The following is a 24,823-nucleotide window of genomic DNA, read 5'->3' as shown; positions in this document are numbered from 1 at the left end:
TCAGCAACATGATCTGAAAATAACAAAATATGGGGAATGGTGAGGGCTACTGAGCAAAAAGTGAACTTAATAGAAGAGACATTTTCTTTCAACAGATAAAGTGGAAAGTTGATGGTTTAAAGAGCAAGCAGAAAGATTAGAAAACTGTGGCAAGAAGAGAAAATATGCGAAGTATAGGTATACAAGAAGAACTAATGGAGAGTGGTCTAATTCATCACACAGACTTGGCTGATTGGGGACATTGGGTGGGGAAACATTTTGCGCTGAAGAAACACACAGGAGTTTTAGGATCAAATGTCTCGGGTATAGATTTTGGGATTGGATGATCAGACAAGCTTTATTGCTTAAGACTTTACTGTTAGCTGGCAAGATAGCATACATGGTATGGGACTTTTCTATGGCCTTAGATTGCCAGTGAGGACAATTGTTTCTAGTGCTGGCAAATTTAAGAAGGCAAGGCAGATTAGCAAAATTGATGAATGCAGCAGTGTTAAGGATAAACTGGAAAGTAATCATTTATTGGGCAAAGTTGGAGGGAGTAGTTGTTAAGGTTTATGTTGCTATTTTTAAGGAGAGATTTGGGTGTGGTGGAGTGGCTATAGCATAATAATGGAAAATGTTACAAAGCAAATGCTACAAAAGAACTGTTTGAAACTCCTTTGTTGGAACTCAACAAGTCATAGTGGGAGTCACATAGAGAACGAGAAAAACGTAAGCAATGTGGAGAGTTTCCTGAATGGTGATGTCTGGGCTTTTAGTTCTCCAGTTCACAACCAAGATGTACAGAGTGGAAGAGGAGATAAAGGAAAAATTGGTCAATCTGATGACTAAGTGAAGAATAAGTGAGTTAACCTGTCAAAGTGATGGAACCAAAAAGCCATTCTTGCAGATGAGTGTAAGTAGAACTGGGTGGAGGACTGGTGAAGAAATCAAACTGTTATATCTAAATTCTCCCTCTTTTTCTTTTAAATTTTGTTTTGGTCCCATGTGACTTTGTTACTGCTGTGGACTGAAGAGCCAGTACACTGGTCTTTGATGGGACCTGGGGAAGATCACTGGCATATATGATCTGAAGAGAAGAAGAAGAAATTTTACAGTGGTTCAAGAAAAGAGTCAAGCAAAAGAGTGCACCCAGCCGCAAACTAAGCTTTTTTCTTAACTGGGATATGACAGTAGCAATGTTACAGAGATCACAGAGGTGGTAAGATTTTTCTTTATGTATTTTTGTAACTGAATCACACAGGCTGTGCTTGCATTTGGTCCATGGTAATTAGTGCAGTACCACAACAAACAAACAAAAATAAATAAATAAATAAACAAATAAATAAAAAAGGCAGTTGCACAGATGATTGACAGAAGGTTGCCACTGTTTTTGAGCTGTTTATTATGGCCGCTTTATATGAGATGCTTATATGCTTATTTTCCATTTTGTTGCAGCATTGTTTTTTAATTGTCTTCAAGTGTATAGAAAAGCTACAGTACTAACATAATCAAACTCAAGTGCATTACAATAATATAGTAAACATACTTCACTTTGAAACTGCTGTAATATTGCTTAAATTTAGATAAATGAAACATTAAATCATATAACTTTTATCACAAGAGATGATTAATAGTGGACTATGGAAACCAAGTTTTTGATGATTGCAGACTGGGAATAGTAATTTACTCATGCAATTTCTGTCATGAAAAATTATATTACTGGACTATAGTTAATCAAGCTTGCTGATGACTGTACACTTGGGACAATTATGAAATCCCATCCTATTTTTCAGTTTCGCCAGCAAGTGCTAGATCAAACTGAAGTAAAATCCACAAAAGTTCAACAGCTTACAAACCCCGGTCTGTTCAGAACAAGATGCAAATCTCCAGAAACTGTGGTGTAATAGGTAGGGCCATTAAAAATCCTCTTTAATAAAATTATTTAAAATAAGATAACTAATAGATCAAACAAATGATTGGTGTGTTAAGTATCAGTTTACCCTCAATAAATACAGTACAGTTTATTTTGATAAATCTAGTATTACTTCAGCTTACAATATCCATTTAAATCAAACATACTTATCTGGGACTTCCATACCTTTGTTGATAAGGCACTACTTCTTTGACCAATATCTCTAGGTGGGTAAAAAGCATTTCTACGTTGTGCACTTTTTTTCATGGCACCTATTAAAGGTTAATATAAGTTATTATCCCATATTATGTCTTCATTATTAGGCCTATAATATGTCTCTTTGTGATGTACCTCACTAATCATGTAAATCAACATGATGGAGACCTCAACCCTTCCTCTACAAAAAGATCTCATATATCATTCCCTTTATCTGCTCTGATAGAATAAAAGCCCTGTCTTTTTATCCAGTTTCATATAGAGTCTGAAGAGATGACCTCTGCTTAGCCTTCCATCCAATGGATGACCCAGCACTCATTGAATTCTTTCACCCATATAGAAATTGTGGTAAATCAAATACCTGTTCTAAAGACCTAAACCTATCACATTACATCAACTATACAAGATGGCATGACATGTACCTTACCCAATGTATTCTCCATTTGTTGAATACGCTGTCTTCACATATCAAACACAGTACTTCCCTACCACATTTTAAAACCACTCTGGATAACTATATGGGTAACCACACATTTTCACCTGGCATATATGTGGAATATTTTCATAATGGGGGGAGATTGTTAACCAGTTATTAGCACTGGCTAATGGCACTGGCTAATATGACTTAGTTTTTGAATGGTCAGCTTGGCTTATGAACCTATGCAAATGTATACACATCTAGGTTCTGGCTAACATTTAAATCAAGATTTATGATTTTTGAACTGGTTCTCTTAATTGAAGATATATAAGCTTAAATGTGTTTTTTTCCTTAATAATAACAAAAATAATGAAAACTGAATTTTACAGGTATACAGCTCTTGTTTTTCATTGCCTCTAATAAGTGAAACCATAAAGCCATTTTCAAATATGTAATAGTCACAAATACATATCACTGCTGAGTAAAGCTCCTATTGATTTTGCATTGGAACTATATGTTGGATATATATTATTTTAATCCTATATGTTTCCATTCTTCAGCACATATTAATTACAGGCTCACTGCTGTCTGTCAGCTTATGGTTTCTCCTAGTATACAGTTTATCAATCTAAGGATACAGATTTTCATATCTCCTTAGATTTTTGAATAACTTAACAGTGCAATGTTTCTTTCTTAACACTTTTTCCATTCTTGTACTGAAAGGGAAAATGGTGACTTCCTTTCACATGCTAAATATTTTCATGCAACCAGTATCAAAAACTTTTACTGTTTTCTATGTGAACTGGTTGCTTTCTCACAAATGGTTCATGTACATTGATTTTTTTCTTTTGTTAAATATAGTTCTAAACCCCATTACATTTAACAACACTTCCATTCCCTAGCTTAAATCAGCCCAGATTTCACACAATCAAAATATGTGTTCTCATTTACCACTTTTGCCAATCCTACAATGCCAACATAGTGGAAAGGAATCAGAAAAAATACGTATTGTATGGAATAGAAAAGAACACATGCATTCCATTCCATGTATAACCACATCACTAGTGTCTAACTTCGATAACTTTAAAGTTTGACATAACCTGCATTCTCTCATACATTTCTATTTTCCTGTTCCACATAGTCCAAAATAAGTTTGCCTTGGTGTCTCCTTGTCAAAAAACAGCCATCAAAATGTCACCATGCCTTTTATATGTATAGAGCTGCTAAAATTTCAACAATATCTGAAACATTCATTTATTGTCTAAAGTTATGTACTATCCAAATTTAACAACTGTTGCAGCCTCACTGTAAACTCAGTGGAGAAATATCAGTCATTTTTCTAGAGTTCCAAATTTCTAGAGAGCCATATAATGATAATGCAATCTAATTTATTCAAATTCTTTTTGTGTATCAAGACTAAGGAATACAGTAGGGTCTATCTCACATATGCTCAGCTATCACTAGCTGTCACTCACCCATTCCAATGCGAAAGTGCCATATGTCACCTTTAACATGTCTCAACCTCTTAGAGCAAAAAACTGGCCATAGCCTAAAATGATGGGGGGACAAATAGGGACAGTTCATAAATATTGTCCTTGCAAACTTAGAAAGTTGATAGAGGAACAGGGTTTGTATTAACATAACAACATGTAAGGAAGGATTAGAAGTCTGAAACTGAAATGTATGCCATTATGTTGTGACTTCAATCCTGATATGTCCCATACAGACTTAGTTGATAAAATGACAAGTAGAGCATTACCAAATATGACTTACAAGTAGTATTGTTACATGTAATTAAAGTGCTTTTATTATTTTTTTAAGCTTAAGCATAGCTGAGCGGGTTTGCAGATTGCAGCCCTCTGTTCAGCATTGCTTAAACATGTCATAGGAGGTAAATACAAATGTATAGCTAAAATATTTAATGATGAGCTAGTGTAGTGATTAGAGTCCCAGCTTTGCATTCAGAAGTTCATGTTTTGAGTATCAAGGCAGGTACTTTATTTTTACACAGGAAATAATTGTTACAATTATTATTTTTTATGTTAAATTATTTAATAATTGATATTTGTTACCCAGGGCAGTGTAGCTGGTTCAAAATGGAAGTGTGAGTGCATATAACATGTGAAATCACCCAAGTATACACAAGTGTCCCATACAGTATAGTCACACCTCAAGGTAATGTAATGAAAACACATAGGGGGATGTTATGTAAAGCAAATCATATACACTTAATAATATGCCAGTAGTGATTAATTAATCCACAATTCCGATATATTTTATTAAATGAAAACTGAGGAATGCTAAGCAGTGCTCAGCTATGCTTAGCCAGTCTAAGCATTGCTTAGATGTAAATACTAAGCAGCAGTGTGCTCAGCTAAGCAGATTTTGGCACTGTTAAGCAGTGCTCAGCAATCGCCCCTTTAAGCACTGTTCAGCTCAGCTTAGCAGATTTGTGCCCTGCTTAGCTGAGGTTAGCATTTTCAAAATGGTCCAATGACGGCAAAGGTTTGAAATATGGCCTTTTTTAAACCACACAGCTGGGAATGCAGCAATAACCTGTTGTAGTCTGATCTCTGCAGTAACCATGTCTGGCTTTGGAAAGAAAGACCGCTTTTGGGTGCAGCGCTGGGGCATTCAGGAGTCCAGAGTCATGGTTGAACTCCTCATAGAAAAAAGTGATGGCAAATTGCTGCAAGGCCAGTACCAGAGCTCTCAGTACAAAGTGGAGGCGTTGGACCATCTGGCACCCTACCTCACCAGTGCCACTGGAATCCCCCGAACTGGTGAGCAGGTACGGCATCATTATGCCAACCTAAAGTGGAGGAAGGGAGAGCTCTTGGCCCAGTGGATCCAAGATGCATGGGCATGGAATGCTCCAGTAATTTGTAAGTATTTCATCCGTAGTTGTTTCAAATACTAGGATGAGTATGTGAAAGATAGGTATGCATAATGTTGCGTTTCTCCCCCTACAGCTGTAGTGTAGAGGGCTAGCAATGCCGAGGCCCATGCCAACAGACTGACAAGGCTGTGCTGATAGGCTGGATTTGTACAGATCTACCTTGCAGTATATATTGAAATCAATAAGAAGGAGTAAATTGTTTACTGCCAGTAGGTGTAGTGTGTTCTGTGTCTAACAATTAAATAAAAGTTTGCCAGACTAATATTGATCTACAGGATATGCGGTAGTAAAGCATTTTGTCATATAAGTACAATAAAGACCTAAACCACCAACTGTTGTGTTTAATCTAGTATGTTGTTGTAGAAATAGAATGTGTACAGGTTCTTCACAACAAATATGGCTTTGATAGCATGAATTAACTGAGGTTGTTCTGAGAACCAGCTATTATGCAAAACAGATTGTGGAGCTGTAAAACAACATATAAATGAAATATGACATATGTTATGCACTAAGATCTGAACAATGTCCAATGTATTATAGTGTGTCCCCTGCTGCATTGCCTTGTGTTAGACTTTGCTTTCCAGATTGTATCATTTCAAAAGATTAATACACAGTACACTGTCATGCATGAATCTCAGGATTACAAGGTCAGACTGTCTGACCCACAGAGTATTAGGCAGAAAACAGACAAGAGACAGAAGTTCCACAGTAGCTCATTGTGATGAGAAGTAGCCTTGTTATTCATTTTAGCACACCCAGACGTAGTTTGAATTCAGGGAGTGGTATTGAGATGTGTGCATATATACACTCAAGAAATCTGGAATATTTGTAGAAACAGTTGGATAGTGGAAACAGATATTTTCTCCACATATCATTCAGGTAAAGAAATGTTTGCAGTAGCTGTATGAAGGGTATACCAATGCACCATGTACAACTGTCCCACTGTCCAACCCCATGCCTGCAAATGACAGCAGGATAGGTACATACACCATGCACTCTTCCCGATACATGTCTCTCAAGTGTCACTCTGTCATGGCTAGTGGTCACTGCTGCCAATATGCTTGGACACAGATAGGAATCCAGATGAAGTATGCCAATAGCAGACTCACACATGTATGTAACCCTGACATGTACAAGCCCCCTCCAGTAATGTAGCCATAGTTCTCCGAGTCTTCCCCATACCATTACAGGAAGACAGGCTAACAGGTATGTATGTGCTACAGAAGCTTTGGGCCATAGGCAGATGTTAAGTGAGGGCAGATGTGTAGAGTATTGAGCAGTACTGTTGTGTACAATAGAAGCCTATACAGTTGTTAATGGACTGTTTTCTTTCCCCCCACCCCTCACCTGCATCAATAATTGTTATTCATATACTACGGATATGTTGTTCTCAAAACCTATTGTTGAGACATGTTTGATTATTGTTCATATATTTAACTGGTTGCATGCTAACATACCTTGTTCAAATACCATTATTGGAGGCCCGTTGCTGTCAATGTAACTTGCATGCTGTTAAAATGCTTATTGTTGTTCCATTTATGCATGTGTTCTGTTTGCTATGCAACTGTTTCAAATATGTTGGTTTGGGCTAATTGGAACACCCACCCATGCTGTAATAACTAATTTTGAAATGTTTTGTTCATGACTAACCAATATATCATGAAAAACCATAATACCATAGCATGTTTGGGAAGGCCGATCCCAGCAGATCTGCCTGTCACACCTCATCTGGTCATGGCACGGGGCTCCAGTTGCCTCAGGCGATGGGGCCCTTCCCCACCTGGGTCTGGGCATGGAGAGGAGCCTGTCACCCACAACATGTTCCGGGGTATGGTGAGCAGCAGCATCTTCTCCAAGTTGGATGGATGGTTGTGACAGATGGAGCGCCACCTGGTGCACCTGGAGGGGCAGGTTGCCCCTGTTGTCCAGTCCCCAGCACAGCCACCTTTGGGGCCTTGAAGGTGCAGTGGTGACTGCCCATAGATTGGGATCTCAGTCCCACTGTATCCATTTAAGGGGCTCATGGACCTCTGATTCCCAATCACCCCCCTGTCCAAGGTGTACTGCCCCTGTCTGCTGTCTTATGTGTCTTCTCTTTCTGCAAATGCAACCTATCCTACCCAACTTACCTTCCCAAACATACCTACAGCCTTTTCCCAACATCCCACGGTCACCTTAAAAAAAAGGGCATGTGTCCCCAAAAAAATCATTCCCCATACATAGCTCTACATTTTGCCATCATGTTCAGTGACATAAATCAAGCTAAAACTAAATTTGTCTATAAATGTATGTTGACAGCACCCCTCCATGTGAGGTGAGAGGCTGTAAACTCCAAAGTTGCCACATCCGTCACAGCTGATGCTAAAGAAGAAATGTAGAGCTATGGTCCTTCCCCACACCCATCCTGCACATCTCTAGCTGCTTTTCCTAAAGTTGCACCCTCTGATGGCTCCCATTTCAGCACTTTACTATCACCCATTTTTCTTTTCATTATTTAAAATTAGCACATATGTAAGCGGGAATAAGTGCCGCTATGCAAAGCTAAGAGGACTTAACCATCTGTTAGCATCACTTAGCTTTATGCAAGACCACGCAAACCAACTTACAACAACTTAAAAGTGCTTTAATCACTCTGTCTCCATCTGTCCTTGTTCTGCCCAGCAACAAAGTAATCAGCCCTGCCAAATCTTGAAATCAGGATGCTGTGCACTACAATCACAGCAATATACCACTACACCATCTACGCTGTGGGGATTTGTAATGCTTTTACAAATGTATCATGCACTACAGTCATTCAACGTAAGGTAAAAATACACATCCATGGCAAGACCTAAATTCAGGACCCTGTGAACTCCAGTAACAGCAGCTACCACTATTTCACATAAGCTGTGAGAATTATAAATGCGGGATGGTCATTCAACATTAGGTAGAAACCTGTGGAATTAGTACTCTTATATACATATGTGTGTGTGTGTGTGTGTGTGTGTGTGTGTATATATATATATATATATATATATATATATATATATATATATATCCACAAAAAACGATAAAATCCCACAGAAAATATAAAATAACCACCAAAAGGAAGCAGCAATTCAATCAAGATGAAGGCTTTTTCCAACTGATAATCCAAACGTCAATACTGAGTTAGAACTTCTTTATTTCAAAGAACAAAATGTGAGCGCTTTCGCAGAGATACTCTCTGCTTCTTCAGACATTACAAAATCAAGCAGTCATCATCAGTTATATAGCAAACATCAATCAAGCAATGATTCAATTAACCAAATTAGCTACAATCTTAAAATTACTACTTGGTAGTACTGTTGAAACAATCTGCTTCTATAAAAACCTAAAGAACACATTAGATGCCAAAGTATCCTATATAACACTTAGCAAAAAGTGCACCAACTAAAACACAAAAACATAAACTTTACAATGATACATAACTTTAAAATAAATATGTATAAAACCTTTAAAATATGAATCTTGAGCCCATCTACCGCAGGGCTCTGGCTTTAAGAACAGGCTTAATAGTAACACTTTCATTTAGACCCCTCCCCCTGTGTGCTGCCAGTCTAAAGATCCATTTTAACTCAGCCTGTTCTGTTAGATTAACAATATCACCCATGTTAGGATATTGTACATGCAATACTTGATAATAAAATACATGGTCAGATACTTCTAAAAGTGTATGCTTAGCTAGCGCACTACAATCTTGCTTCCTTTCCAAACAATATACACGGTCTCTAATCCTCTCTCTTAATGATCTGTTGGTCTTACCAACATAGTATTTGAAACATTTGCCACAGTGTGCAACATACACAATATTGCGCGTGTTGCAAGTACTGTGATTCCTCAATTCCCATAGATATCCTGTATCCGGGTTCTTAAAGAAACGGGATTCATCTATAAATATACATTGCGGACAACTACCACATTTCCTTGTGCCAAATGGCACAATATTTTCCACTGACGATGGACAAGCACCTATATTCCTATAGCAAAGATGTTGCTTTAAACATTTCATGTTTTTATAAGTAAACAATGGTTTGTCTCCCACTAGTTTTCTTGTTTTTCCGTCAACCAATAAAATATTCAAGCTAGCCACTATTGCTTGTTTAATCTTATCTGTGTTGCCACTGAATGGTAGCAACACTGATAAAGATCTATTAGAGCCAGCTGCTGGAACAGTTTCTATCTTTTTCTCTGAGAAATAAGGTTTGGCTCTAGTGCCCCTCATCCCCGATACTTCAGCGTATCTCTCAACTATAAGTTTTTCCTCATAGCCTCTGGACAAAAAAAAATGATTTTAGCCTATCCAACTCATCTTGTAACCTCACTTCCTCACAGCACAATCGTGATGCTCTGATTGCCTGCCCTTTCACAATATTCCCAAATATGGATGGATTGTGCATGCTATTCCTATGCAAAAAAGAAGCTCTATAACAAGCCTTCCTATAAACAGTGGTTTTAAACTCAGAACCCTCTTTATACACAGATACATCCAAAAAATCAATGCTTTTCCAAGAATGTGTTACAGTAAATCTAAGAAATGAACTACTGCTATTCAAGTTCATATGAAAGGACATGAGACTATCCACAGTGCCATGCCAAATGAAAAAAAGGTCATCCACAAAATGCCTATAAAACAGAATTTGGCCATTGCCTAGCAAATGGTTCCTTTCCCATGCCACCATGACCAAATTCGCATAGGCGTTGGCACAGCTAGTGCCCATCGCTATCCCTTTCTTCTGTAAATAGCAACCTTCATCAAAGAAAAACACATTGTTCTCCAAAACTGTTTCAAGTAATAAAGTAATAAAGTCTGCTTTAACAATGTCAGCTATAACAACATCAACTAAACCACTATCCAATAACAATTCCCTAACCATCTTAACTCCATTTTCATTAGGAATGCAAGTAAACAATGATTCTACATACATTGTGACTAATAATAGATCTTGTGTTGAGTCAACATTCCTAGCAAAATCATATAGATCTGATAAAAACTGTTCAGTGTCCCTTAATACATAGGTATACCTCTGAAGTACTTGCTTTAATTCAAAATCTAAATAAATAGACATTGTCTCAGTGAGCCAACCTGCTCCAGCTACAATGGGCCTAAAAGCAGGTTGCAAAGGATTCTTATGTATTTTGGGAAGCCCATACATTCTAGGTATTACTGGATGCTCAACCAAGAAATAATTACATAACTCGTCATTCAACAGACCCAAACCTTTACATTCATGAAACATTCTATGCAGACTTACATGAATATCTTGCACTAAGTCAGGAGAGACCCTGTTATAAGCATCAGTGTTCAACATTTTTGTCATGGTCTCTTTATAATACACACTATCCATGACAACAGTCGGGCCTCCTTTGTCAGCAGGTCATATAGCAATGTTCATATTCTGTTTCAATTCATGCAATGCTGACTTTTCTTCCGTTGTTAGATTACTGACATTAGTTCTTTGGAAGGTCTCAAAGCCTCTATATAAGTCATTTTCCACTGCTTTGACAAATAAATCAACATTTGCTGGAAGATGAGGCATAAAAGTACTTCTTCGTTTAAACGAATGAAATTCATTTGAGGAAACATCCCCAAACATTAACTTCAATGCCAAGTTTCGAGCAAAGACCTTAACAGCTAAAATTGCATCACTTATATCAATATTAGCTGAAGGAATAAAACTAGTCCCTTTGTTCAACAAGTTAATCTCATGTCTTGATAACCTATACTTAGAAATATTCCATACTAGGTTGCCTGATTCCAGAGTTTTGTTAATGTACATACCTGCTGAACATGCGACGGCTCCCGCCGTGTCTGCACTCTCGGCTCGTCCATATCGAGTGACCTCTTCCTCCCTGTTCTTATCGGGAGGGGGACAGATGGAAAATTTACAATAGGCGCCTTTTCCACTGGTATTTTACACCTAACATCTAAATTAGGATGAAGCGAGCCTTCAGCTGCCTCTTGTTGTTTAAGACCTGTCATGGATTCTACCGGTGTAGAATATACAGAAAGTGGTAGCGTTGGAGAACAAGGGTTGTCTTGAACATTCAAACCGTTCTCTGATGTTATTTCCTCAACTACTGCTCACCTTTGCCCCGCCTCTTCAGACCTAGGACTCGTGCGCTGTTCCTGTTCCACTCGCCTGTTTTCTTTGGTTAAGGCAGATGTTGATCCTCTTTGCCAGCGTCTCGTACCTCTCAGGGACTCTGAATGACTTCCATGGGCTTGTGCATTGGACACACTAGTTATGTTGTTGTTTTTTGGCCAAACAAATACATTATTTCTACTAAAATCTTGTAGATCTCTTATTAACTTCTTTTTCTTGACTTCTAAAAGATTCTTTTCATATCTCTGTATTTTATCGACCATTTCATGTAAAAACAATTCTGTCAAGTCATGTCCATAAACACCTTTCAGTTCATTCTGCTGTTTTATTATTGTGTCACGCATATTGAATTCTTGTGGTTGAAAAAAATCTGAAAGTAGTTGAATATAGGCCCTGCTGGCCCCTAAATTAATCTGCTGCCATTTTGTCAAAAGTTCGGGATACAAATTGCCGTAAGTCGGCATATTCAATATTCTTAGACCTCTCGGAATGACATTATGCTCAAGGCATGTCTCTAAGTGGTATCTCTGACACTGAAGGCGTTTAAATTTATAAACATTGTTCTCTATGTCCCTTTTCAGTGTCTTTATTAAACGATCATTACCATTGTTGCTATCATTACTATTGATGTTATTGCTGGAGTCATTCATAACTACTTGTAACAAAGGATTCTGAATATTTGTCAGAAAATTTCGTAGCCTACCATTGGATCCAGATTCACTGGTAATGTTCATATGTTCATTAGATGCTCCTTCCATGGCCCAGGACCCCTGTAGATATATCCACAAAAAATGATAAAATCCCACAGAAAATATAAAATAACCACCAAAAGGAAGCAGCAATTCAATCAAGATGAAGGCTTTTTCCAACTGATAATCCAAACGTCACTACTGAGTTAGAACTTCTTTATTTCGAAGAACAAAATGTGAGTGCTTTCGCAGAGATACTCTCTGCTTCTTCAGACATTACAAAATCAAGCAGTCATCATCAGTTATATAGCAAACATCAATCAAGCAATGATTCAATTAACCAAATTAGCTACAATCTTAAAATTACTACTTGGTAGTACTGTTGAAACAACCTGCTTCTATAAAAACCTAAAGAACACATTAGATGCCAAAGTATCCTATATAACACTTAGCAAAAAGTGCACCAACTAAAACACAAAAATATAAACTTTACAATGATACCTAACTTTAAAATAAATATGTATAAAACCTTTAAAATATGAATCTTGAGCCCATCTACCGGAGGGCTCTGGCTTTAAGAACAGGCTTAATAGTAACACTTTCATTTAGACCCCTCCCCCTGTGTGCTGCCAGTCTAAAGATCCATTTTAACTCAGCCTGTTCTGTTAGATTAACAATATCACCCAGCCTAATGTTAGGATATTGTACATGCAATACTTGATAATAAAATACATGGTCAGATACTTCTAAAAGTGTATGCTTAGCTAGCGCACTACAATCTTGCTTCCTTTCCAAACAATATACATGGTCTCTAATCCTCTCTCTTAATGATCTGCTGGTCTTACCAACATAGTATTTGAAACATTTGCCACAGTGTGCAACATACACAATATTGCGCGTGTTGCAAGTACTGTGATTCCTCAATTCCCATAGATATCCTGTATCCGGGTTCTTAAAGAAACGGGATTCATCTATAAATATACATTGCGGACAACTACCACATTTCCTTGTGCCAAATGGCACAAAATTTTCCACTGACGATGGACAAGCACCTATATTCCTATAGCAAAGATGTTGCTTTAAACATTTCATGTTTTTATAAGTAAACAATGGTTTGTGTCCCACTAGGTTTCTTGTTTTTTCATCAACCAATAAAATATATATGCGTGTGTGTGTGTGTGTGTGTGTGTGTGTGTGTGTGTGTGTGTGTGTGTGTGTGTGTGTGTGTGTGTGTATATATATATATATATATATATATATATATATATATATATATATATGTAAATATAAATATACTCAACCGCTTACTGAAAGACATCTGCAAAAAGCCTGACAAAGTGGGGGGATAAAGGGCAAACAATACTGACATATTTGAAATATGGCTGTTATAAGCATAGAAGTTTTCTAGAGTATCATGGCTTGTTTTAACATATATTTTCTGATAGATTTCAGGCCTGAAACACAAATGATTGTCATCATTTACTAATGTTTATACTCACATCATCCCAGTGATTTGCCAGAAACCCACAACTGTTATGGGGAACAGACCAAAATATGAGCCATGCATCTGGACAGTGTATAGAGATCTGGACACTGGAGAGGTATGACTGCAGTCATGTAAAGTAAGGGAAAAAACACTGAAAGCTGCCAACCACAGCCCATAAGGCATAACAACATACCCAACACTCTAGTCATAGGTGACTCTATAGTCAGGCACACTGATGTTCCACTCACCAGGCTAAACAAGGAGAAAGTTACTGTCAGCTGCCTGTCGGGTGCCAGGATCCGCCACATAACGCAGGCACTCAGGTCACTCCACAACAAGTACAAATATGACTCTGTCATTGTCCATGTTGGTGTGAATGACCTGAGACGTACCTGCCTGACTACATGAAAAGGGACATGGAGGAGCTGTCTGATCTTGTAGCCCAGGCAGGTATGACCCTAGCCCTGAGTAGCATCCTGCCATCACCCAGAATGATACCACAGTACAAGGACAAAATGATTGACTTCAACAATTGGCTAAGCTTCTGGTGTCATTCTAAGGGGATCCAGTATCTGTTTGCCTGGGATATCATGATCGACAAACCACGATGCTTTGCCAAAGATGGCCTGCACCTGTCGCGCCTGAGAATCCGGATACTGGCTAAGCCTCTAGTCACCCCTATAGTGTCTTTTTTAGGCAAGGTTCAAATGACAAATTCACCACCCTAACAGGTACAGGCAAGAAGAATCTGAGGGTATTGCTACTCAATCCTAGAAGTCTAAACCTCAAAATGCACTCATCGAGGCACTCCTTAAAATGGAGAACATCGACATCTGTGCAGTGACAGAGACCTGGTTCAAGGCTCCAGAGAGTATCCCTGCATTACCAGGCTATAATTCATACCACACCCTTCGGCCACCTAACCTGGACCAAAACACTAAAGGCGGAGGTGTGTCCATATTCATTAAGGATATCTACACCTCCAGGCTAGTTGCTCAGCATAATGCATCCGAGATTATCCAAGTGCAACTAACTCTGGGCAAGACCGCAATCCAAATTGCAGCTTGCTACAGATCCCCCACCATGCCTCAGGGTTCCCACTCCTCAATTCTTAATACACTGGAAAATATTAGGGTACAACCTAACACCCTAATAATACCTACCCTACCATTAAGTGGGAAAACTACTCATGTACCAACTCTTGTGCTCAACGTTTTCTGGAATTCATAAATTCCAATGCCATGGATAAACTTATCCACACCCCCACCAGGGGCAGCAATATCCTAGACCTGGTTATTACCAACATGGGCAACCAGTGCTCCACACCAGAGGTCAATTCCTCGTCGGTCAGATCCGACCACAAGCTAATCACCCTAGACATCCACATCCCTCCCCTACCCCCCATTAGGGAAACCACAGTAAAAAAATTCTCCAAAGCCAACTTCACGCTTCTTAAGACAGAAGTGGCAAACTTCACGACACCCATACTGATGGACAATAGAGGTATGACTGCTGAATCCTACACAAATGCACTTTATAAGCACTTACATGAGTGCATGGATTGTGCAATCCCTAACAGAACCAAGATGCTATCCTCCAAAAAAGGAAGCCAATCTGGTGGTCCCCTGCCATAAACAAACTCTACAACAGAAGAAAGAAACTGTTGCAAAAAAGAGTAAAATCTCATGATTGGAAAACTCCCTGGTCAGCCTCAGAAAGAAGCTGAGATCCCTCATAAAATCCTCCAAAGCTAGTTATGAAAACAAAATCACCACTGACTCTAAAGACAACCATAAAGCATTCTATAGCTATGTCAAGAATCTGAATGGCAACACTCAGATCTGCTCTGAGATACAGCACAATGGCACTAAATATACAGAACCAACTGATATTGCCAACATCCTGGCAGATGGGTTAAGTTTTAACTTTACCCCCTGTCATCCCCTAAAGGGCCAATCTCTATACTAGAAGAATGCAAAGTTCCTGTAATCACAGCTGCACAAGTAAAAAACACACTATCCAAAGCCAAGAACACAGCACCCATGGGACCTGACGACATCCCAGGCTGTGTTCTATATGAACTACAAAATGAACTGGCACCCCACCTAAGTACCATGTTCAATCATAGCCTCACCTCAGGCTATGTGCCCACTGAATGTTGCACAGCAACAGTTATCCCACTCCACAAAGGGGGAGCCACCACAGACCCTGGAAACTACCACCCCATTAGCTTAACGAGCCTGGTCTGCAAGGCTATGGAATGTATCATCATGGAACTTATAAACAATGACATTGGTAATCTCCAAACTCAGGACCCCACCCAGTTTGGGTTTGTAAAAGGAAGATCATGTCTCCTAAACCTGATAGACTTCTTTGAAACAGTCACCAAAGCCGTAGATCAGGGTAAGGTGGTTCACACAGCCTATCTAGATCTCGCCAAGGCTTTTTATACCATCCCCCACTTTGGAATTATAGATAAACTCACTAAACTACGTATAAATCCCCATGTCACAAGATGGGTTGCCAACTGGCTCACTGACAGAACCCACACTGTGAAAGTAGCAGACTCCAAATCCAACTTCAAACCAGTGACAAGTGGAGTACCACAGGGTTCAGTCCTGCATCCTCTCCTATTTGGTATCTACTTCTCTGAATTACAGGCCAACACAGAAGGACTTTGGCTAATGAAGTTCACAGATGACTGCAAACTAGGAGCCATAATCAAAACTCCAAAAGATGTGGACATCCTACAAAAGGGCCTTGCTGAGACAGATCCCTGGCGTCAAAGCCATGGCCTCAAGCTCAATGCCAAAAAGTGCATTGTCATCCCTTTTGGTAAAAACTCAGTACCCATGAACTACCACATAGGCGGTAGTCTACTTAACACTGAAAGTGTGATAAGAGACCTTGGGATACAGGTGGACAGTAGTCTCTCCTTTGATAATAACATCACCACAGTAGTCAGGAAATCCTTCTACATGGCACACCTCAACACAAAAGGTTTCTCATCCAGGAAAAAAGAGACCATTGTTCCCCTCTACTCATCACTCATTAGACCCATTATAGAGTACAATGCCCCTTTTGGTATGTACCTCACAAGACATCTACAACAACTGGAAATGCCACAGAAATACCTCACAAAGAGGATTACCAGCCTCAAACAGATGCCCTATGCAGACCGTCTCAAAAAACTGCAGCTTTACTCCATTGCATATCGCCTACTCAGAGGCGATCTCTGCCTAACATACAAAGCTATTTCAATCCCAGAGCTTTTAGACATGCTTCACTTAAAGAAATCCCAATCCCTATGAGCTACATGGTCTAGGGACCTAAACCTTGTCACCACAATAAACAGAACATGCTTGAGGGATAGATTCCTTTCCCAGAGACTTCCCATACTCTGGAACAAACTACCTATCTATATCAAACAAAGCTCCTCATTAGTGCTCTTCAAGAAAAATCTTGATGATTGGATGAGAGATAGGAAATTCACCCCGGGGATCACTTCTGTGGCTCTGCTCGACAGTGGCACAGGAAAATAATTTTCTTGGGTGGCGAAAGCCAGGGTACCTTTGGCTAGGCTTTTGGCTAGGCTTATATAGGCCCTAGGGCCAATAGCCTAGTACCTACCTATGAACCTATGAACCATTTCACCGAGCACCTTCTGAACTAAAGTCAGACCAACACGACACTACCCCAAATCAGATCTGGGGAATTACTCATGCATTTACAAATATATAATGCACTACAGGGATGTAATTGTAGGGAAAGGCAGACATTGGTGAGAAAATGTCCACCCACAACCACTTGCACCACAGTCACAGCAACATACTAGTACCCCAACTGAACTCTAGAGTATATCAACTGTTTGAACAATCAAATCCTGATTGCCAGTCACAAACTACACTGACATATATTGCCCCAAGTCACAATCTACTGGGAATCCTGAGGTGTTACAGGATATTTCTCAGTCTGCCCCTACAAACATATACACCTGATTGACCACCAGCAATTGTAGTAGCATGCACAGTAAGATAGAAAAGTATCTATGACACTCACATCTGCCACTCTCCCTACTCAGCCCAACAAACATTTACACACTACACTGCTACACAATCTTGACATTCTGTTAACAATGGTCAGACATACATAACTCTCAACTGTACATATTTCCACAGAATATCCAGGGTGTTGGACCCTATTTATGGCCACTTCCACATACCACTTCTGGGAGTTTGCTAAGTTACTAGGATGATATCAGGAGTAAAGTCACTAAATAATGATATACTATACATCTGAACCTCTTACTGCAAGGCAATTGGACAAAGCCTGACATACTTAGGGGACAGGGGGCCAAAAAGAGGGACATATCTCATGTAATGGTCCTACAAACTGAACAGTTGCTGGTGTTACAGGATTTGTTGTAACATAACATCTAAGGGTATGATGTCTGAAACACAAATGGATGTCAACATTTACTGACTTTAATCCTCACATTATCCTACTGATTTCTCAAAAACAGAAATTGTCTTAGGAACAGATTAAACATAAAAGATAAACCTCTGGGCATTCTGCAGACATCTGGACAGTTGAGAGGTATGTCATAGACATATCACTGTCAGATGTCAAGTCACACAGAAAATGCATGTCCAGACAAACCCTCTTAATATAGCAATCCTCTATGTGTATAACAGCAATACTTACTTGCAAGCTGTAATTCTGGAGCTTTGTCCTGCATTTTGTTGTGCTCTCTCCACATTTCTTGTTCTAAGAGGCATTTCTACCTACCGTCTGTGGAGCTGTAGCCCCCACACCTCCATAATGTCCTCATCACAGCAAGGAAAAGGGGCAAGGCCCACATGAAGGACTTAATTATAGTACTGTGTTGCTATGGCATTGGCAAATGGAAAGACAACACAGTTGCTCTGGATGCAAGTAGCAAGTGGGCGGCACCATTTGTTGCACAGGCCATCACCTGCTTATGAGCATTACCTACAAATGGCAAGCAGCTGCCTATGCAAAACAGGTCTGAACTGGTCTACACAAAGACTGACTGCAACTACACAAACCTAAACATTTGCATTATTCTGAGGAAACTCTTCAGCACTATAAAAGGTATGTCAATCAATTAATCATGTCATGGAATGCAGAAGGGGGATGCAATAACGTGAAACAGGAAGTTAAACAATAGGTCTCAACACTTGCTGGTCTCATATGTTGCTGTCCAGCACAGCACCTATGGCCATTCCTGCTGTCTCTGTCTGCAGTGACAACGATCACATCTCTGGACCCTGAGTCACCCCAGCAAAGGTCAGCTCATATATGACTACTTTTGGAGTATCTGTTGTCCAATACTGACTGTGACACTGCTAGACCAGCTACCTGGGATGTTATAAATATACATATTCACCTGTGAATGCTACTATGATATATATGCCTGTCTTACAAATGTAAGAGACATATATAGGGTATGTGCATAGTAAATAACTGGTGCAGAAGTGTGTGCTGAACTGTATGTTATATACTGAGCTCATACATTTCAACTATCCAGAGTTTTGCAGACTGACCATAGGTTTGCCTCATATTTGTAGTCAGTGCCTCATACAGTTGTGTATTGACTGGCAAATCACTGGCAACCCAGTAAAGACTGAAGTCATAACATAATAGCATACATTTGAATGTCAGATGTCATATCCTGTGGGGTATTCCTATGAATGCAAAACCGTCTTTGCTAGCAACTAAGTGTGTTACAGCTAGATTTATAAAGTGTCACTATTTTCCACCCTTTGCCCACCGCTGATGTGTGCCTTTGTCCAGATGTCTTGCTGTAACAGGAGCTAGGAGTCTTAGCATGAAACTAACGTCATTGCAAGTGGGCCTTGTCCTGGAGGATGCTGACATTTGTGCAGTCACTGAAACCTAGCTTGCAGCTGTGTAGAGTGCACTAACCTTGCCAGGTTACTTATCCCACCATACGGTTAGACCCCAAATCAAGGGGCTACAAAGCCAAAGGAGGTGGAGTTTTAAACATTATCATACAAATGCACACCTCCAGGCTGACCAAACAGTATGATGCATGGGAGACATCCAAAGTGCAGTTAACTGTTGACAAAACACTTACTCAAATCATAGCTAGCTACAGACCTCCAACTATGACTCTGGACACCCACTACACCTATCTGGACTCACGTGAATCTGTTAAGATTCAACCCTCTACCCTGCTCCTGGGTGACTTTAACTACCCAACCATAGCGTGCATGACCTATTCTACCTGAACATGAATGCACAAACATTTCTTGTCAATGCATTGGATCAGCTGGTCAACACTCCAACGACAGGTGGAAATATCCTGCACCTGGTCCTAACCAACACGAGTAGTATCTGTAGCACTCCTACAGTGTCATCCTCCTTGGTAAGATCTGACCACATAGCCATCACTGTTGAGGTCACCATCACCCGAGCCCACCCTTGTCAGGGTCAAACAAAAACACTTTCCAAAACTGACTATAAATCTCCTCAGAGCAGGTATAAGTAGCTTTACAGCCACCATCCCATCAGTTGGAACTAGCAGTAGTGTCCAAGCCTACAACACAATACTATGTAACCACCTACATAGATTTATGGACTCAGTAATACGTGACAGGACAAAATAATTTGCCTCAAGGTAGGGTAAACCTCTGTGGTGGACAGCAGCAATAAACAAATTCCATAACAGGTGGAAATGATTGCTGGACAGGGCTAAGAAGGAGCAGGTTCCAAATTGGAAGCAATGTCACATTTGTATGAACAAGCAAATAATGTCACATGTGAATTACCCTAAGGCTAACTTTGAGTTCAAATTGGACAGATCCACCAAGGCCAGTCACTAGGCCTTCCACACATATGTCTGCAGTCCCAGAAGCAACACCCAAATCTGCTCTGTAGTGGTGCTCAATAATACAACATACACATATGGCATAGATATAGCCAACCTGCTGCAGACTGGTTAAGTGTAAACATCACCCTTCTGCCTCCCCATCGGTACATATGATCATGCAAAGCACCTGCCACCCTCCCCTCCTCACAAGGAAGCAGGTCAGTAATGACCTCTCAAAGACAATTAACTGAAGACTCCATAGGCCTGACATCATCCCTGGCTGCATCCTACATGAACTCAGGCATGAGCTATCAGCTCCATTACACACTGTAATCAACCAAAGTCTGAGCACCAGTGTCATCCCATCTGCACAGAAGACAGCCGCTGTCATCCCTATACAGAAAGGTGGAGCAATCCACTGACCCAGCCAATCATATGAACATCAGCCTAACTAGTTTGATCTGCATGAACATGGAAGGAAATATCAAGGACCTTATAAACAAGGACATCAGAAACCTCAAAATGCTTGAGCCCACACAGTGTGGTATTGTCAAAGGGAGACCAGGCCTGTTAAACTTGGTCAACTACTTTGAAGCGGTCATCAAACACAAGGATAAGGGCTTGACAGTGCACACTGCCTACTTTCACCTATCCCAAAACTGTCACAATAATCCCCAGATGGCCATGATATATAAGCCTACACAGCTGTGTATCAACCTGCATGTTACCACATGGGTAGATGACTGGCTCAATGATAGTACCCATTCGGTCAAAGTAATGGAAGCCACCTGTAGTAGTAGACTCTTACAGAGTGGTGTACCTCAAGGATTGGTCTGGGGGGCTCTATGTTTGGGATATACATTTCTGAGGTACATGACAAAACCAGTGGTCTGTGGCTGACCAGGTTTACAGATGATTGCAAGCTGGCCACTGTCTTACATTCCCCTAATGATGTGAGCATCATCCAAGAGGCTTATACCCAAATTAATGACTGGTGCCAGAAGCATTCCCTCAAACTGAATGCCAGGAGATGCATCATTTTCCTTGTTGGGGTAGATGTCATCCACGCTAATTATGACAGTAATAACAATGTAATTAGCATGCAATCAGGTGTGAGGCAACTTGTGTACCAAGGTTAGTAGCAACCTGACAGTTCCCAGTGTGTGGTCACCATTGTATGGAAGGCTGTCTACAAGGCCTACCTCACAAATATGGGTATGTCATCCAGGAACCAGGAGGCCACAACATCCCTGTACTCCACCCTTATCAGATGCATTACCAAATACAGTGGCTCCCTTGCCATGCACCTTGCCAAGCAAATGCAGCAGTCGGAGAGACAACAGAGGTTCCTGACCAGGCAAATCCGGGGTCTGCAACACCTATCCCATACAGATAGGCTGAAAGCCCTGTCGCTGTACTCAGTCTCATACAAACTGATAATAAGTGACTTGTGTCTGACATACAAGGCAATTTCCAAACCAGCCTTGGTGGCATTTCTGCATATCTGTAAGATAAACTACACTCACACAATCCACAAGCAAGGCCCTCACCAGGTCTGTGACATGTATAGTAATTGTTGATGGGATAGTGTAGTGTCCCACGCAATACACTATCTGTAAAATACACTCCCTCCTCATGTCTAGCAGAGTACCTGTATAGCCCTTTTGAAGAAGAAGCTGGATGACTGTATGGGAAATAGAAAAGTCACCCCTGGGATCCCATGTGTGTCCCAACTGGACAGGGGGAAAAGGTGCTGGCTTTGAAGGGACATGGGTGAAAGTCTGGGATAGGCTTATGAGGGCATCCAAGCCAATAGCCTTATATCATCTTATGAACCTCTGCACGTAGTACTTTGCATGTTTCCTGTATGCATTGCAGACTGTTCTGCAATGTTGTCTGAAATTAATCCCTGTGAGTCTGAACTGTGTAGGTACTGCATTGATAGAGAATTCTCTTATTCCTTCATTGGTTATTATCACATATTGTTAAACCTTGTCATTGTGTCTGGTCTGTATAGCAGTAAGTTAGCTCTTACAGTACTTGCATATGCACTTGGTGGCACTGTATAGCTCACTCCAATGGCTTTGGTCTTGGTCACACTTACAATTCTGCTAGTAGGCCCCTCACACAATAGGATTTGTCACCCTTTGTTGAGGGACATACAGTAGCTGTTAAAGAGATGGATTGTGGTAGTCAGACCTACCATAAAGTCTGGCCTGAAGGGCCCATAGGTGGCAAAGCTGTGCCAGACTTTACCAGGAGTGCGTGTGTGTGAGTGTTTTGTGTGTGTGTGTGTGTGTGTGTGTGTGTGTGTGTGTGTGTGTGTGTGTGTGTGTGTGTCTTATCAGCAAAGATTATACTGCAGGGTATTAATTTACATATGCTGTCTTCCCCTCACAGGTGAACATGGGGGTTGGTGTCTCTCCCCCTCAAAACCTGATGTCAGTGTCTTAACAGACTCTCATGATGATGGTGGTCATAGTGAGGCACAGGTGAGATTGTCAGGGCAGAATCTGTGCCATTGGTTAGTATTCCACTTTCACCCACAATGTCCCCACACACAGTCAGTATGCCCAGACATACCCAATCCCCAGCAGCCACAGATAATGGACAGTTGGAGGGTGGTGGCATTGAATAGGCTAGTGTGGTGACTATGGCAAGTGTGAGTGTAGACACCAGCCATAGCCAGATAGCAGGTGAGGTCACACACAGGCAGATGGTTAGGGGTGCACAACAGAGGACTGATGCCCATCAAGTCCCTGTCACAGGTGTCTCAGCAGGTGTCACCAGATGCATGTTATGGTCCATCATGGATGCACAAGCGTGTACTGACCTCAATACCAGACAGATGCTCAGGGTCATGAATGCAGTGCTTCCTGCCATGTGTGATGAACTCCATGGCATTTGTGATGCCATACATTATTTTGCTGATGTCATGGATAAATGGTGGGATGAGACATTGTGGGCAATGTCTGTGCTTGAGCATGTGTGGGACTAGGGCATCAGCCAGGTGGATATAGGTCAGCAACAAGATCAGCTGAGAGCCCACATGTCCATGCACTTTCACAGTCCCGTAGTGGCAGTACCACCAGCACTACCAAAGGGAGGGTGCTGTCCACACCACACCAATGCAGGCCATAGGCATGTGGTCCTGAGCAGTCCCATCAGGGATACGGATCCAGCAGACAGCAGTCACCATTGGGGAGTAGTACTGCATCTGTCCTTGGGCCAGGTGGTGCCAGTGAGACTCCTGGCAGAACCAGGTCCTGTGTCCCTGGTGGGAGATGGTGAACCATACATACTGCCATGCATGATCCACAGCTGTCCAACATAGCCCTTTGTCGGGCATCCACATGGCTTGATTGTGTGCATACAAACACTCACACATCTCTATAACAGGCCGGTCACCTCCAGACATGCACAGCTCCTCTGCACTGCTCAGTTGAACATCACCCCTCCAGACACACACATACACACACACACACGCACACACACGCACACACACACACACACACACACACACACACACACACACACACACACACACACACACACACACGTACACATACACATGCACACACACACACGTGCACACACCCGCACACACATGCACCCGCACACACATGCACACACATGCACACACATGTGCACACACACACACACACACACACATGCACACACACACACACACACACACACACACACACACACACATGCACACACACACAATGTCGACCATATGGCCCAGCCTAGGCCTCTGGCAATCCCATACCACACACTGCGCATGTGATGATACTTGTGCCACATCCCTGTTATCCATACCGTCGATGCAGGGACATGGTCATATGGGTCTGATGCACAGGGTGAATATAGTACAGTGTAGTAATGTAATTCTGTGTAAGGTGCTGTCTGCTGGCAATAATTATGGGTACACTTCGAGGTGTATGTACCTTTTTAGCCATGATGCATTATTGCTGTTAGAACTGACTGACTGACTGCAGTGTCACATACTGTATGTGTGTCTGCAGGCTGTGGGCCTCCTGACAGTAGCAATGATGAGTATGGCAGAGTGGAAACCCATTTACCTTTTCATAGCCAAGGTATAGCTGTATATGTACATGTTTACCAGGTTTACATACAACAGTGTGTGAGGGACAATTTGGGCAAACAGTGTGACCTTGAATACATACCCTTGACACAGCCATCTAGCCTTTATACATGTCACCTGGGTGTTCTGTAA

The sequence above is a fragment of the Protopterus annectens genome, chromosome 1.part2 (genome assembly GCF_019279795.1).
Source record: "Protopterus annectens isolate FY-2018-M chromosome 1.part2, PAN1.0, whole genome shotgun sequence".
NCBI lineage: Eukaryota > Metazoa > Chordata > Ceratodontiformes > Protopteridae > Protopterus > Protopterus annectens.
This window is presented reverse-complemented; position numbering follows the sequence as displayed.